General features: G+C 42.1%; 1 protein-coding gene and 2 long non-coding RNA genes across 3 annotated transcripts in view; all 3 read left to right on the top strand.

Annotated features, from left to right (window-relative positions):
* LOC145419284 (ribonuclease inhibitor-like) overlaps positions 1-14,763 on the top strand; it is a 166,033-nt gene that overhangs the window by 97,006 nt on the left and 54,264 nt on the right. The window lies entirely within an intron of this gene.
* On the top strand, positions 667-6,392 carry LOC145425288 (uncharacterized). Its single transcript, XR_013905949.1, has 2 exons — positions 667-1,803; positions 1,948-6,392. It is a non-coding gene; the product is annotated as an uncharacterized LOC145425288 (long non-coding RNA).
* LOC145425331 (uncharacterized) lies at positions 7,202-12,762 on the top strand. Its single transcript, XR_013905998.1, has 3 exons — positions 7,202-7,430; positions 12,408-12,500; positions 12,613-12,762. It is a non-coding gene; the product is annotated as an uncharacterized LOC145425331 (long non-coding RNA).

Raw genomic sequence — 14,763 nt, 5'->3', positions numbered from 1 at the left:
GGGGCCTCCTTTTCTTGATTTTTGGAGAGAACTCTTCATTACTGGTATTATTCAGGTCTTGTTCACATGTTTGTCCCTGGTTTCTCAGCCAAGAGGAGCTTGAACTCCAGATACTGGGAGTTCTTTTTGAACATTGAGATCATTGATAACTTTCAGCAAAGACGTGATCGTGTAGAAACAATCAGGTGTCATGGATTCAGCTATAAATGCGACTCTTATTTTTTACTATACTGGAAATCATTCCTGCATTTTACCCATATTTTATTTTTAACTCAAAGCAAAAATTCCAGATTCTCCTACATGTTGGTTTTGGACCAGATAGGACGACAGATTTCAGGTGGCCCTGTGTTTTTCCCTATCACATCTGCCACTGCATCTCGATAATCTTTGTGTGGCTCCTCCTGGGTTCTCACCCTCTCCTATCTGGCTCACATGACTCTCATCTTCTGAAAAATCTCTGTTTGAATCTCGCTCAATTATTCTGTTAAGAATTCTCTCTGCCTTTGTCAAAGAGTTGTCTACTAGGAAAAAGTGAAATAAATATAAGTACAAAGTCCCGACGTGCACTAGAGTACACATTAATAAATTAGTCATGTTCTCTGTGAAACTCAATAAGCCTAATTCTTAAAGACCCCTCAAATTATTTACTAGATGTTTATCTTTTGAAAATTAATAAAAATCTGAGTTTAACAAAACATTTTAAATGTAAATATCAAGCTTACCTTTCTTTCTTCCTTAAAATGTGCTGGTGGGCATGCCAGCCATTTTGAAAAGGTGGGAAAACAATTGGCAAGGCCACACCCCCACACATGTGATATAATTTTAAAGGTACTGTTGTCCTCTCTAAGAAACATCAGGACTTAGAGGAGTGGCAAGTAGAGTATGAGAGCTACAAGAAAAAAACTAAATGTGTACTACAGTGTGCAAAAATGAATTACTGGGTCATCAGGGGGTTATGAGGGACATTTATAAAACTAAAAATCCCACAAACCTTGAAGTGCACTTGAAAAGCTCACACAAGAAGGTTAACCTAGCTTACCTTGAAGAGCTCATCAGGGGGAGCACACCCCCCCCCCCCCCTCCTTGAAGAGCTCCCCCACTTAACCAGCATCCCCAGAAAACAGCTAACCCCAGATAAGGCAGCGTGATGCGTCCCGAGACAACAGGACTGGGACATCTAAATAATTGTGTGAGTCAATCGCCTTCAAAAAGTTTATCAATTCACTTGAACCAAAATTAGGAACACCCGGTGCTGCAAGAGTTAATAGTCTCAATACCCAAGGATAAGCGGAAGAGCATGATTGATATGATGGAACTGGGATTTGGTTACACTTAATTTTTGCAAAACACAACTAAAACTATAACTGAAACTAATCAAAACTAAACTGAAATTAAGGATGTTCAGAAAATAAAAACTAGACTAAACTAGCGACTGATTGGTAAAAACTGATTACAACTGGTAAAAATTGAAAATCTGGAGTCGAAGCTAAATAAAAATAAAAACTAATGAAGATGGCAAAACGTTTAAAACCCTGGTGCAGAGATTGGCGAATCTGACCAGGAAATGTTATAAAATGGATTGTCGGAACAGCCAGCGTTAAAGTCACCTTTGACAGTCCAGACTAAGATGGCGTTGAACATCTTCAGGGCGGAAAAGGGTTGGTGTGACCAAGGTGTGGTTTGGCTTGTTGTATGTATATTTTGAGATCATATGGCTCTGGATGGACCAGTTACCAGGCCATGGAAGGAGGACAGACTCATTGACTGAGGAGAAGGAATTTTCTGGGATTGGAGATCCTCTGGGTGAGTGGTTGACTGAAAGCATGCATAAAATAAAATTTATCTGTTGTTATTGATTGGTAATAGATTGATAATTGGCCACATTTACAGCTGTATTGACTTGTTGTGGACGTAGTCGACTTCAGGTTTAAGCACTCTAATCAACAGGTTGAAAATAGTGACATTAAAGGAAGAGTATGCAGCGCCACCCTGTCAGACGCCAGTGACGGTGGAGCTCAGTGATGAATCAGGTGAGCTGCATTCATGGTTGACTCATAGCGGAGTTTCCCCTGCTGTGGTCAGTAAGGGGAGATCAGGGGGAAATAAGATTTAAAAGAGGCATTTATAAACGTTTATGTGTCAAGTGAAACGGGATAAAAGGGGGTGTTTTACTCTTATTTTGGCATCAGCTTTATTATTGCATCAGAATCATATAACTAGCATTGCATTAAACATTTATTGAAGTTTTTGACATTGTACTAACATTTGTGTTCCAGTGATTGTTATAACCGCAGGTTAATTTTCTATTTACAGGTGTCAGGATAATCATACGATCTTCTATTGCAGGTGTAACCATGATCATTTTCAGACATATTGCAGTTTGTTGCTCATTATAGAGTTGTGCTCAAGTTAATAAGGGTTAAAAGCTACAGTCAACGCGATGTTTGGCTGATCTATGGTGTGGAGTGACTTCGAGCATAGAGGGCCGCACGCGCTTACATAACATTGATATCATGTTATTCTTTGTGATTTTTATTCAATTATGTCTTTAAGCTAAGTTTTAAATAGTGGCAGTTAATTAAATGACATTCATTTAAGATTATATACTTGAGTCAGAGCATCATACGCAGATCAACTTAACAATCTGGGAAACCTTGTAGCTGCCTAACCTTTTCTTTGAATGTTCTAGCTCCGTTGATTTGACACATTGGAATGTGTCAAAAAAAAGGGGGGGGGGAAGTTGAGTTTTAACATCAAACAAGGATTATTTGAACATTTTTATAACTTCATTTGTGTCTTTAATAACTTAGGAATGGTAAAGCTTAAGCTAATAGCGGCCCGAGAAGTTTCCGGTCTTTTGTAGAGAATCAGTGAGAAGCATAAATCATTATTTCCATGTGTAAGCATCAATCATTGAAATGAACTGAATAGCGTTTAGAAGATTTGTTAATTTGTTTATCTTTTGTTAAAAAGAGTGGTTTCAATAAGTTTCAGACACACCTTGCAAATGTGCTTATGATGAGTTGGCACTCGGCCTTTTGAAGGTCATAAGCTTCGTTCGGCGTGATGGTCCGGACTGATAAAGTGTAGGAAATGCCTTGAGTGCAGAGGGCTAAATGCAAACACGCTTACACACACATAGGATATGATTAGAATAAGTCCCTGGGACATTCTGAATGTTTTAGACCAATTCTGAATCACTAGAAGGTCAGTAGATAACAACATTAGATTATTAGGGTTAGGAAGAGAGGTGTTTTGGTTTTCTGTCTCTTACAGAGAAAGGGACAGACACCAGACGAGGTCACAGATATGCGAGGATCCTCCGCAGCAGAGACAGACACAGTGACTGCCGAGACATCAACTGGGTCCAAGTGTCATGGCGTTTGGGCTCCAGCTAGTCACCACAAAAGGATGGATCCCATAAACACAGCAATAACCATGAAGGGGTTGGCGGAAATCCAGGAACACCAGACCAACGAAGTTCGAGAGGCTCTTGGGCAAAAAGGGGGACGCGTTCCTGATCTTTTTCTGGAGGATACACAGATCGTTGTTTGAAATCGGGGCAGAATAATCCCCTGATCTGTGCCACGACTGAAGGGTTGTCTAACCCCTGAGGTTGAAGAATGAAGAGCAGAGGATCACCCAACTGGAAGACACTGGTAGCTGCAGCAATAAAATAAAGGCTAAAAGCTCCTTGGACAGAGGTTCTAGTCTGAGTACGTCGGAAGGGTATAAGGTAGCACCAAAATAAAGCTGTGGGAGAACTGGGGAGTGTCATCTGTACCTGCTATTGTTGGAATAATAGTTTTTCTTGCATCTGAACTGCGCAAACACAGAGGTCATCTCACATATGGTTCGCCCCTCAGGGGGACAAAGGGCCTCAGGAGTGAGAAGAGATGAACCCGGCCACACTGAATTGAAGGGTGTTGGTGAGCTCATTATTCTAACGAGCTCATCAGGGGGAATTGTTAGATTATAATATTATTTTATGCCATGTTATACCCCTAATTAAAGATTGTGAATTATTATGTAGTTTTAGTTTGCATCATTCTCTTGAATTAGAAGAAGATGATAACTATTGCATTTGTTAAACTGATTTGCATTACATTAGACTGCTGATTTATTGTGGATGAATGATATTGTTTTATGATGCATTATACTGCTGAGTTATAAGAAATACTGTTTGCAGAAAGTCATCACCTTATTGGTCTGATTAGAAGAGAACAGAACATACTGGAGTTTTCTGCCCCATCTCAGCAGGAGCAGATAAACGGGGAGCCAAGGTCGTAGCTTAGGTGCCGTGTGAGAGAAAGGATGTGAATGTTTAGGCTTTTATGATAAGGTGGAGGCACCAGAGGCTATAAGAGTTTGAGCAATGTGTAAAGGATACTGGCAAGTGGCTTTGGCACCAGAAGCGAGAGAGCTGACAGCCTTCAAAACTCCTTTTGGTATGTACCAATTTAAAGTCATGCCATTTGGGCTTCAAGGTGCACCAGCGACATTCCAACGATTAATGGACCATGTACTGAGAGATGTGTCAGCATTCTCTGCAGCATATCTGGATGACGTGGTGGTGAACAGCCAGTCCTGGGAAGAGCATGTCATTCACCTACAGAAGGTGCTACACTCCATCAGAATGGCTGGACTGACTATCAATCCCAAGAAGTGCTCCATAGCCAAGAGAGAAGTGGAGTACTTGGGCTTTGTAGTTGGCTCTGGGAAGATAAAACCGCAGGTTGGAAAGATTGAAGCAATTCAGTCCTTCCCAGTTCCGACAACAAAAAGGAAGGTGAGAGGTTTTCTGGGTCTAGTAGGCTGGTACCGGAAATTCATACCTTCTTTTGCAGAGCGATCCACTGTACTGAATGACCTCACAAAAGGCTCAGCCCCCAACAAAGTGCGTTGGACAGAAGACTGTGAGCAAGCATTCAGAGACCTCAAGGAAGCAGTTTGCACACATCCAGTTCTACACAGTCCAGACTTCAACAAGCCATTCATCTTGCAAACTGATGCTTCAGGAGTTGGCCTTGGTGCTGTCCTTCAGCAAGAGGTGGATGGTGAAAGAAGGCCTGTGGTGTTTCTGAGTCGGAAACTACTCGACAGGAAGACGAGGTATTCGACGGTGGAGAAAGAGTGCTTGGCCATGAAATGGGCTATTGAGGCCTTGAGGTATTATCTTCTGGGACGTCACTTCACTCTGGAGACTGATCATCGTCCCCTCCAGTGGTTGAACCGCATGAGGGATGCAAATGCCCGCATTGCAGGATGGTACTTGTCTTTGCAGCTTTATGACTTTACGGTCCAGTATAGGCCAGGGAAGTCAAATGTGGTTGCTGATTGTTTATCTAGGATGACAGAGGACTGAAGCACTTCGCGCTCAAGAGAGGGAGGAGGAAATGTAAGGAAGAGGACTCCCTTACTGTATTTTTTTTTTTTTTTTTTGTGCCTGTCCCGTTTGGCTCTTTTGCCATCAGAATTATTGTCTAAAGGCAAAGAAAGATGCCCAACGGATTTACTTTACCAAACTGACCATCCCAGCCTTGCCGTAATGGTCCATTTGATTCACCTTTTATTGTTCATTTCATTTTCACTTACTGAATACGGGACAGACTTGACTGTATTTATTTATATTATATGTATAGCACTTTAGAGCACACCTTTCACTTTATTAAAAGCACCTTATCAAGCAATTTATGAGCATTGCACTTTAAGCATGGATTTGCACACAAGAAGTTTAAATATTTATTGACTATTTATTGGGAATTTTAAAATCAGTTGGTAGCCTTATTTCAGATCCTGCACAGCTGCTCCTCATCAAGGAATGTGGTGGTTGTCTGTCAGGAGAGAAGAATGGTGATTGAGATTGTGATTAAGGTTTACCAGTAAGGAAAACTAATGCAAACGTGTGTGTGAAATCTAGGGATAAAAGTGGTGCAAATAAGTGTTTGTAAGTTAATGATTACTCACCTTTCTTGCCTGTGTCCTCTTCAAGGTGTTTGGGCAAATGTTTCCCCTGGGGTCCAGACACCATTTAAAGGTTCCGGGAGAGACCATTGGTAAAGAGAGTGTGGTGAATCTTTTTGTGCTTGGGTTTCTGGGTTTTTATAATATTGGGTTTGGTGTAACATTAAGTGTGAAATATTTATTAATATGTAAATGTGGAAATGTATTTATGTATTTATTTATTCTAATTAATATATTGTATACTGTGGTGGAAGGTTGGGATTTAAGAATTTACCTGAGAGTGGAATAATGGTTAAGTCTGTGACAGCTGAACATATTTAAGGCTGCCAGTTGTCATTAGAGGTGGATTTTTTGTGCTGTGAAGAAGCTCGACAAGTTAATTGTTGTAAGGAGAGCCATATAGCAAATAAATACTTTGTTCCACTACACTTGCCTTGGTCTGTCTCACTGTGTTTCCAGCCGCTAAGGGCCGCCCTGTTACAAGGACAAACAGCAGCACATGTTCTCTAAATGTTTGCAGTCATTTTTAAATGACGCTGATACTACATGAGACATTTTCCACATTTATTGTCTTTGAACAGAGAATAATAAAGCCATCAAACATACACAGGCTTCTGCAAATACAAACTTCTGTGGTGCATTTGATGACCTGCAGAGGAGAACAAGTCGGGCTTTTCAGCCCTAACACAACAAGAACAGCTGTGGAACCATTGGCCATTTGCCATAGTGTAGCTGAGTCAAAACAGCCCAAGTGCTGAGAGGGAAAACATGATGATTTATGTAAAGTCATAACTGGCTGCAGCAGCTGAGCTTTGACCTGTGAGCTGCAGCTTAAGCTTCTTTTATGGTTCAGTGTTTAATGTTTAAACTGTTTATGGCTGCACACACACCCACAGTCAGGTTGTATACATATTGAAATATTATATACAGTGTGGCAGCTGACCTTTGACCTGCGAGCTTCAGACTCATTGCTGGTGTGAGGTGTTTACTATTGAAGCTTGCAGACACACCCACATCCTCTAATTTGTTCTCAGGGTTGTTCAGTGTGTTGGAGTTGGAGCAGAAACCTGCTGCAGGTTAATTATTGATCAAACAATATCACACAAGGTGCAGCAGCTGACCTTTGACCTGCGAGCTTCAGACTCATTGCTGGTGTGAGGTGTTTAATACTATTGAAGCTTGCAGACACACCCACATCCTCTGATTTGTTCTCAGGGTTGTTCAGTGTGTCGGAGTTGGAGCAGAAACCTGCTGCAGGTTAATTATTGATCAAACAATATCACACAAGGTGCAGCAGCTGACCTTTGACCTTTGAGCTTCAGACTCTTTGCTGGTGTGAAGTGTTTAATGTGACTTCAGCCTGCAGACACAGAGGACTGATGAAGCAGAAGATTGTCTCTGTTTCTACACAGACCTGGTCCAGACAGCAGAGCTGCAGAGGGAAGACGTTCATGGGAAGAAGCTGAGTAAGTGCAACGTCCTCTTTGAATCCTGGATCAGGAAGTGAAGCCGGGGAATATTTGGTGTTTCAATAAGGTTTCTGTCTTTGACTCAGTCTGCTGTCACTTTGTTTCAGAGAGAAAAAGAGATTTCAGATTAACTGCATTATATGCTGAGTAACTAAATGCTGCTAGTCTGTGGTGTCACTCCCAGCAGCATCACGTCATTTCTTTACTCTGACCTTTAACATCAGTTAACTTAGCTAGCAGAGCAGCTAGCAGTTAGAGTATGAACTCTGTGTCAGCAGTCAGCTTGGTCCTGGTGGTCACCTGGTTTCATGTTTGCTGATGATCCAGATGTGTCCACATAATTATTTATTTCTGTAAATGTAAAGACTTTACAGATAAACAACAGCAGCCCTCTGGCTGGACTCTAACCTGTGAGTTTCCTGTGACTGAAACCACAAGCTGACATTTTCCTTCTGAAGCAGCTGAATGGATGTTTAAGTTTACCTGCATACATGGTGCAAATAAACCCGCTTTGGATGGTTTGGAGGCGGAGCCCAAAGCAGGACAGGATTCTAATGTGATTGGTCACTTTGATGAGGTGGCTGGAACTCAGGTGGTCGAGCAGGTCACCTGCTAACCAGAAGGTTGGTGGTTTAATGCCAGTCTGCATGGTGTCCTGGTGAATGTTCGACAGGAAACACTTAGACACATGGAAAAAGTGCTTGTGTGAACGTACAAGTTGTGTAAAGCTTGTGTTTGAAAAATAAAGTTTATTTCTTATTATTTATTTTATAATAAAGTTTTTTCCTGTGCAGCAGTGGAAATACTGACAACTATAGCTGGATTATTTATTTGAACTCTTTTAAACCAGAGGCTTCAGACGCAGGTTCTGCAGCCTTTAATGGTAATAGTCAAAGTGTGATCGGTGAATTGTGAGCAGCAGAAAGGAGGAAAGCACTAATGCTGGCACAAGGGGCCACAAGCCAGTGTACTCCAAGTGCCAGCCTGGGTAAATGGGGAGTGTTGCATTAGTAAGGGCCTTCTGAACTAAAGCTTTACCAAATAAAATGCGTGGATCATAATGAATAAGACTGTCATGCTACTGATGGCTGAAAGAAAAGGAAGAGGAGGAAGGAGGCATGTTAGGAGTAGGGATGGGTATCGTTTAGGTTTTATCCGATACCGGTGCCAAACCGGTACTTTTGAAACAGTGCCTGTGCTTAATCGGTGCTCGAATCAGTGATTAAAGAATGGAGAACACAAACTTTGTCCAAAAACCTCTCATGTTTTTATTTTTAGCAGTCTCTTTTTTTCTGCAAAATGATAACCAAGTTAGCCTTTTCTGTTGATACAAGATACCTCCTTTGGTTGGAACCGGTGCTTAAAGAATGGAGAACACAAACTTTGTCCTGAAACCGCTCATGTTTTGTTGTTTTTTTTGTAAAAACAAGAAACAAGAAGACAGCAGCATGTAACTACAACGGTGTTTGCTTGTTCACCTTACATTAATGTAATAACGTGGTTAGCCTACTCAACGTAAATTACACACAAACAACATTAAGCTACACACGCAGAGAAGAACGGCTGCTGCTGCCGTCATCATCCTCATCATTTCTGCTCCTCTGGCACGGCTAGGGGCCAGGACTCTCCTCTTCAGGTTCTTGGGGGATGTTGCTAACTCCGTGTCCGATAACAGGCACCACACCCGCAGTAGTTGTGCTCGGTGTGAGGTCTTGCAGGAAGCTATCAAATACGGTGCATTTCTCGGCTTTAAAAAAAAAAACACTATGCGTCGCCGGGTGTTTCATGGTAAACAGACTGATTCTTATATAGCGCTTTTCTACTCTCCCAGAGTACTCAACATGCCACATTCACCCAATCACACCAGCACTTTATCTGTACTCAGTGCTTTCTAAGTACATTCACACTCCGAATGTGGAGAGCAAGTTGGGGTTAGTATCTTGCCCAAGGATACTTGGCACGAGGAGCCTGGGATCGAACCATCAGTCTTCCGACCAGTAGGTGACCAGCTCTACCTCCTGAGCTACAGCCTCCCTGTTTCACCAGATTCGAGGTGTTACCTCCTTTGCACAGTATCAGCTTAAAGCACTTGTTGCAGGCTGCTGAGTTTGCATCTTTTGCTGTGAAGTACAGCCAGACTTTGACCGCTTAGCCTTGGGCATTTTTAATCTGTCGCTCTGCTCTAAAAGAACATACGTACCGGGGCCCGCCTACTATCCTTGGAAAGGTAAAATGATTGGCTAGAATCCAAAGTGTATGACATCTCAGGAAAAAAAGCACCAAAATGTGCACTGCTTTTCAGTCTGGTTACTACCGTTTATGTCAGACCCGGTGCCATAATGACATCAGATACCGGTGCCCATCCGCAGTTAGGAGGCAATGGTAGAGAAGGAAAGACAGGAGATGGTAAATGGCCTGCATTTGTATAGCGCTTTTCTAGTCCATAGCGCTTTACACTACATTCAGTCATCCACCCATTCACACACACATTCACACACTGGCGATAGCAATCTACATTGTAGCCACAGCTACCCTGGGGCGCACTGACAGAGGCGAGGCTGCCGGACACAGGCGCCACCGGGCCCTCTGACCACCACCAGTAGGCAAACACGGGGTTAGTATCTTGCCCAAGGATATTTGGCATGCAGCCAGGGTGCAGCCTGGGATCGAACCACCGACCTTCTGATTAGTGGCTGACCTGCTCTGCCACCTGAGCTACAGCCACCCAGAGTGGAGGTGATGTATCTAAATGCATCTGAACAAAGCAGAAGTGCACACCAAACTCAACGGATAGTCAAATGTAGAATCACAGAACAGAACTGCAGGCTGAGTTTGGATGTTTGTCTTTCACACCTCTCTGTGTCTCACACACACAGTGACGTCAGACACAGTCACACTCACTGTTCCATCTGCTTTGTGCACAAATTCATTACTTTCTTCCTTCAATGATCTACATACTACGTGCTGCCCAGTGAATACTTTGCAATGTATTCCATCCCCTTTCAAGGCAGAATTACCCAGTTTATTCCCCATTACAAGACAACAATCAGTCACACTCACACAGACCACGTCTGGCCCGCACTCGCTCACACGTGCGTTTACCCACCAATGAGAGCTCTATCCTCCTTACATATTGGTGGATAAACCAAACACTCAACGCCCTCAGCGGCAGAGGAAAAACCTCCTTTCGGTGGAGCAACCATCCTTAACCCTCCTTAAAAACTGGCGAAGAAACCAGACCTCCTTAGAATAATTAAAAAACTGGTGGGGAAACCAGACCTCCTTAAAAAAAATAAAGAAAAACCGGTGGAGAAACCAGGTAGCTTCTAAAACACCATCTGTTTTAGAAAACAAAACAGATGGTGAATTCTTTAGAGAATTTTCTAGAAATCTTTTTCTTTCAAAACAGAATTCAGAATATTGATCTTTGACATGGAAGCTGTTTCTACAGGATCCTGATGGACACTCAAAGCTTTCATAAAATGTTCTCATTAGTTGTTTGCAGCAGAATATCACCTGATGTGAATCAAAACAACAAAAGTGCTCTGCACATGTGTGTGAGACTACAGATTCTAGAATCAGAACTGCTGATTTCATTACTCTGAACTTTTAAAGGCAGGTTTTGTATCTGAGAGCAGGGACACTTGCTGTGTTCAGTGTGACTCGTCTCTGCAGAAGGTCAGGGCTCTGATAGTTGCAGTTAGCGGGTGACTTACTGGGCAGGTGGATCCTGAGTGCCTGTTGGAGTCAGGGTTCATTATGGTCCTGGTTGCTACTGGAAATAAAGAAACAAAAGGAGGGTGTGATGTTCAGGAAGTACAGACTGTAGCTCAGCAGGTAGAATTACTAACTGGAAGGTTGGAGGTTTGATCCCTGGCTGCTCCAGTCTGCACGCCACGGTATCCTTGGGCAAGATGTGGAACCCCGACTTGCTCTCCGATGCATCCATCATAGTGTCATTGTTAGAAAAAGAAGTGCTTGTGTGAATGAAGCACGCTGTATAAAATGCTGTGACTGCTCATACAGAAAAGCAGCTCATAAGAACTGGTTCATTTTCCAGATAATTCCACTATTAAGACAACAGACATTTGGGAGGCTTTCTCTGAGAGTAACACTGAAAGTCTTGCTGCTCCTCCACAAAATGAACTTCAGATTAAAGACACAGCTCAGATAAACACAACTCAAACTAATCTACACTATTTTTCTTTATTACGCAGCGTTTTTATAACTATTTCCAGACGTTTCTAAAGATGAAAACAGAATTAAACTCCAGCCTGATGCGTTTCTGAGGTTCCTGACTCTGACCGTCCCTCAAATGCCTCTCTGGGCGTTTCCTTCCGTCGCTTTTACTTTCGTGAATGTTGTGGCGCAGTTGATCGTCTTATTAAATTCAGTTCTTTGCATTCTTTTGGCGGTGAAGAAAAACTGGGCTCAAAGTGGTCAAACTCAAAAAATGATCTTTATTTTACATTCCCGGGAACGGAGAACTGTTAGGCGCTATCATGCACCCACAGCTCTGAAAAAAAAATCACAAGCTGCATGTGTATATATATTTCTGCTACGTCACATATAGTTTCGATCAAAACAACTCCTTACATAGTAGCAGTTGATGACAATGACAGCTGCAGAGTTTGTGTCTGATGTATTAAGTATGAAACACTGTTGGACTAAAACCTGGTCAGAATGAATCCAGGTGCAGGTGTGTCAGTTTAGGACCACTGGACTAACATCCAAGTGCTCACAATATAAAGTGTATTCTGTAGTAACATCCTGGTGTTGCAGCAACAGTCCCACATGGAAACGTCAACAGTCAAACTCAAAATCTCTTTTTGTCAACAATAAAATGACAGCAGACCAATTTGAACAAAGTTGGTAAAAAGCTTCAGAAATTAGTAAAATATTAAAAAGTGTCTGGATGCTCAATCATCCAGTAAATCCCCAAAAAGTTGATGCTGTTCATCTGGATGTTTTCAGCAGCATGGATCAGTGTGAGGACAGAGAGGAGGGAGTCCCTCCCTCTAAAAGCACTCTGTGTGGGGAACATGAGAGCCAGACCAAAGCTCAGAGGTGAGATGACCATCTCTAACTGTCCATGACTCTTCTCCATGTCACAGCTCAGCACTCACATCACTGCTCCATCATTATTCACACTCATACCTCTGTGTGTGTTGTTTTAAAGCCCAGAGCTGTGGGGCGTACCAGGCTCAGCTGGACATAACCCTGAAACTAATCCAGAGCCTGGACCTGAACCCAGCTGTGTTTCCTTAAAGAGCAACGAGTCGAAGGATGCTGCTGTAAACTTTAACAAAAGACTGTTATGTGACAAAGAGTAAGTACATTATTTTTATGAGATTGTTCATCATGTCTTTAATTTAATGTTTCCAGTTTTTCCTTCCTGTCTCATGAAGCTGTGACATTTATTGTTTTTCTTTTAGGATCAATAAGAGGCCAGAATCTCCTGGACCTGAACCCAGCTGTGTTTCCTTAAAGAGCAACGTGTCGAAGGATGTTGGTGAAGACTTTAAAGGATGTTCTTCTGCTGCTGAGAGGTAATGTGTGTCTAGATGTTGTTCCTGACTCTGTATTTCTGAATAAATCCTCATGTTTGATATCAGCTCAGCTCTTTTTCACACATTTCTATGTTGGTATGTGAAGCGGTGTGTGTTGGAGTGTTTCCACAAACACAGCAGTCAGAGTGGAAAGAGTGGATGTTGTAGGAGGTGTTTGTGTAGTGAAGAGGCTGAGTGTCTGTAGGACTCCAGCTGCTCCAGCAGGTGTCTCCTTTGTGCTTTGCTTCAAACACAGTGTAGGGAGGAGCTTCCACTCAGGTGTTTCAGGTGTTGCTGGATGGAGGAGGACAAATAGTTTTTCCCTTCAGTGACACTTCAGCAGCTCAATGTTCTGGGAGATGTTTGTCTTTATGAAGGTTTATGGATTCTTGTTCTTACTTTGGTTAAACTGAGCAATACATTTTCCATCTAACATTTAAAGTAAATTTCCAGGTGAATAAAAGATCTGCAGCTGCAGCCTCTGTGATGTTTCACAGTCTGAAAGTAACAAATTCAACCAGAGTTCAAACAAAGGCTTAATATACGTGTGTGTTTGATATAATGCCAACAAGTACAAACAGGTGTTCTTACAGGTCTTAATCACAGAGCTCTGATAAGTCTGGTGACTTTCACACTCAGCAATTTTGCTGCCTTTTATTTTATATTGGCCTTTTTAAAGCCCTTCAAAGTCTCCCACATTCATACAGAGCTTTTAACACCAAACTCCTTTACAGTCCTTCTCCTCTCACACACGATCACACGACTGATTTGTCTGCAGCAGCTGTGTTACTGCTAGTATTTTATTATGTGTGTAATCTCCTCATATTGTTCCTGTGGTTTAGTTTGACTTCCTTCTGCAAACTCAGCTGCTCTGTTGCTGATACACGTCTCCATGAATATGATTGATCAGATGCTGCCAACACCATGTGTTTCATGTGAGCGCTCAGCTGAAACCCTGGGTTGACTTATCGAGTTAATAACAAGCTTCACGTGACTGTGAATGCTAAAGTGAATCCAGATAAAGGAAAGAGACCCTGCTAATGTTGGACTCACTTCTTAGTGTAGATCCCAGGAGGAAGTTCAACATAGCCATTCTTTGTGCTAGCTCGACCAAACCTGAGACCACAGTGCAGGATAATGATCATCATCTGTCTCTGTCAAGGACATTTAAAATCCACAAATAACAAACATAATTATATTTGATCATTAAAAATATGTTTTCACTTAAAAAAGCATGAGCACACTGGTGGATTACAGAAACATGAAAACTCGTTAACAGTAAAGTTAGTTTAGGCGTAAACAAAGAAGCAAACATACTTAAGTAGAAGGACTGATGTTTGTGTTAAAATACCCTCTTAAAGCTGAAATACTGATTCAACTTTCTCCAAAAGTTGATTCAGTTCATCTGGACGTAGCATTTTGTGGGAGAAACGTTTCGTCATCATCCAGGTGACTCCTTCAGTCTCAGCTGACTGCAGGATTCAATCTTATAAACAGGACATTTGAATAACAACTGAAACCAGCCCACTGAAGGAACAAAGGGCTGGGAGGTCAGTTCCTTAATCTTAATTATGCAAATTTGTGTGTGAATCTGTGAATGGGACTCATGACCATTGATCAACAACCATTGATCAATGGTCATGAGTCCCATTCACAGAGAGTTGGGGAATGGCTGCAATCACAGCATGTAAGATGGTGACAGATGTACCCTTAGGCCCCCTCCTCCATTCAGAGATGGTCTTTCCCTTTTCACGTAAATGGCCTCCTTGACTCCGCCCTCA

The sequence above is a fragment of the Astatotilapia calliptera genome, chromosome 3 (assembly GCF_964374335.1).
Source record: "Astatotilapia calliptera chromosome 3, fAstCal68.1, whole genome shotgun sequence".
Lineage (NCBI taxonomy): Eukaryota > Metazoa > Chordata > Actinopteri > Cichliformes > Cichlidae > Astatotilapia > Astatotilapia calliptera.
The sequence above is the reverse complement of the archived record's forward strand: the minus strand, read 5'-3'. Positions and strand labels throughout refer to the sequence as shown.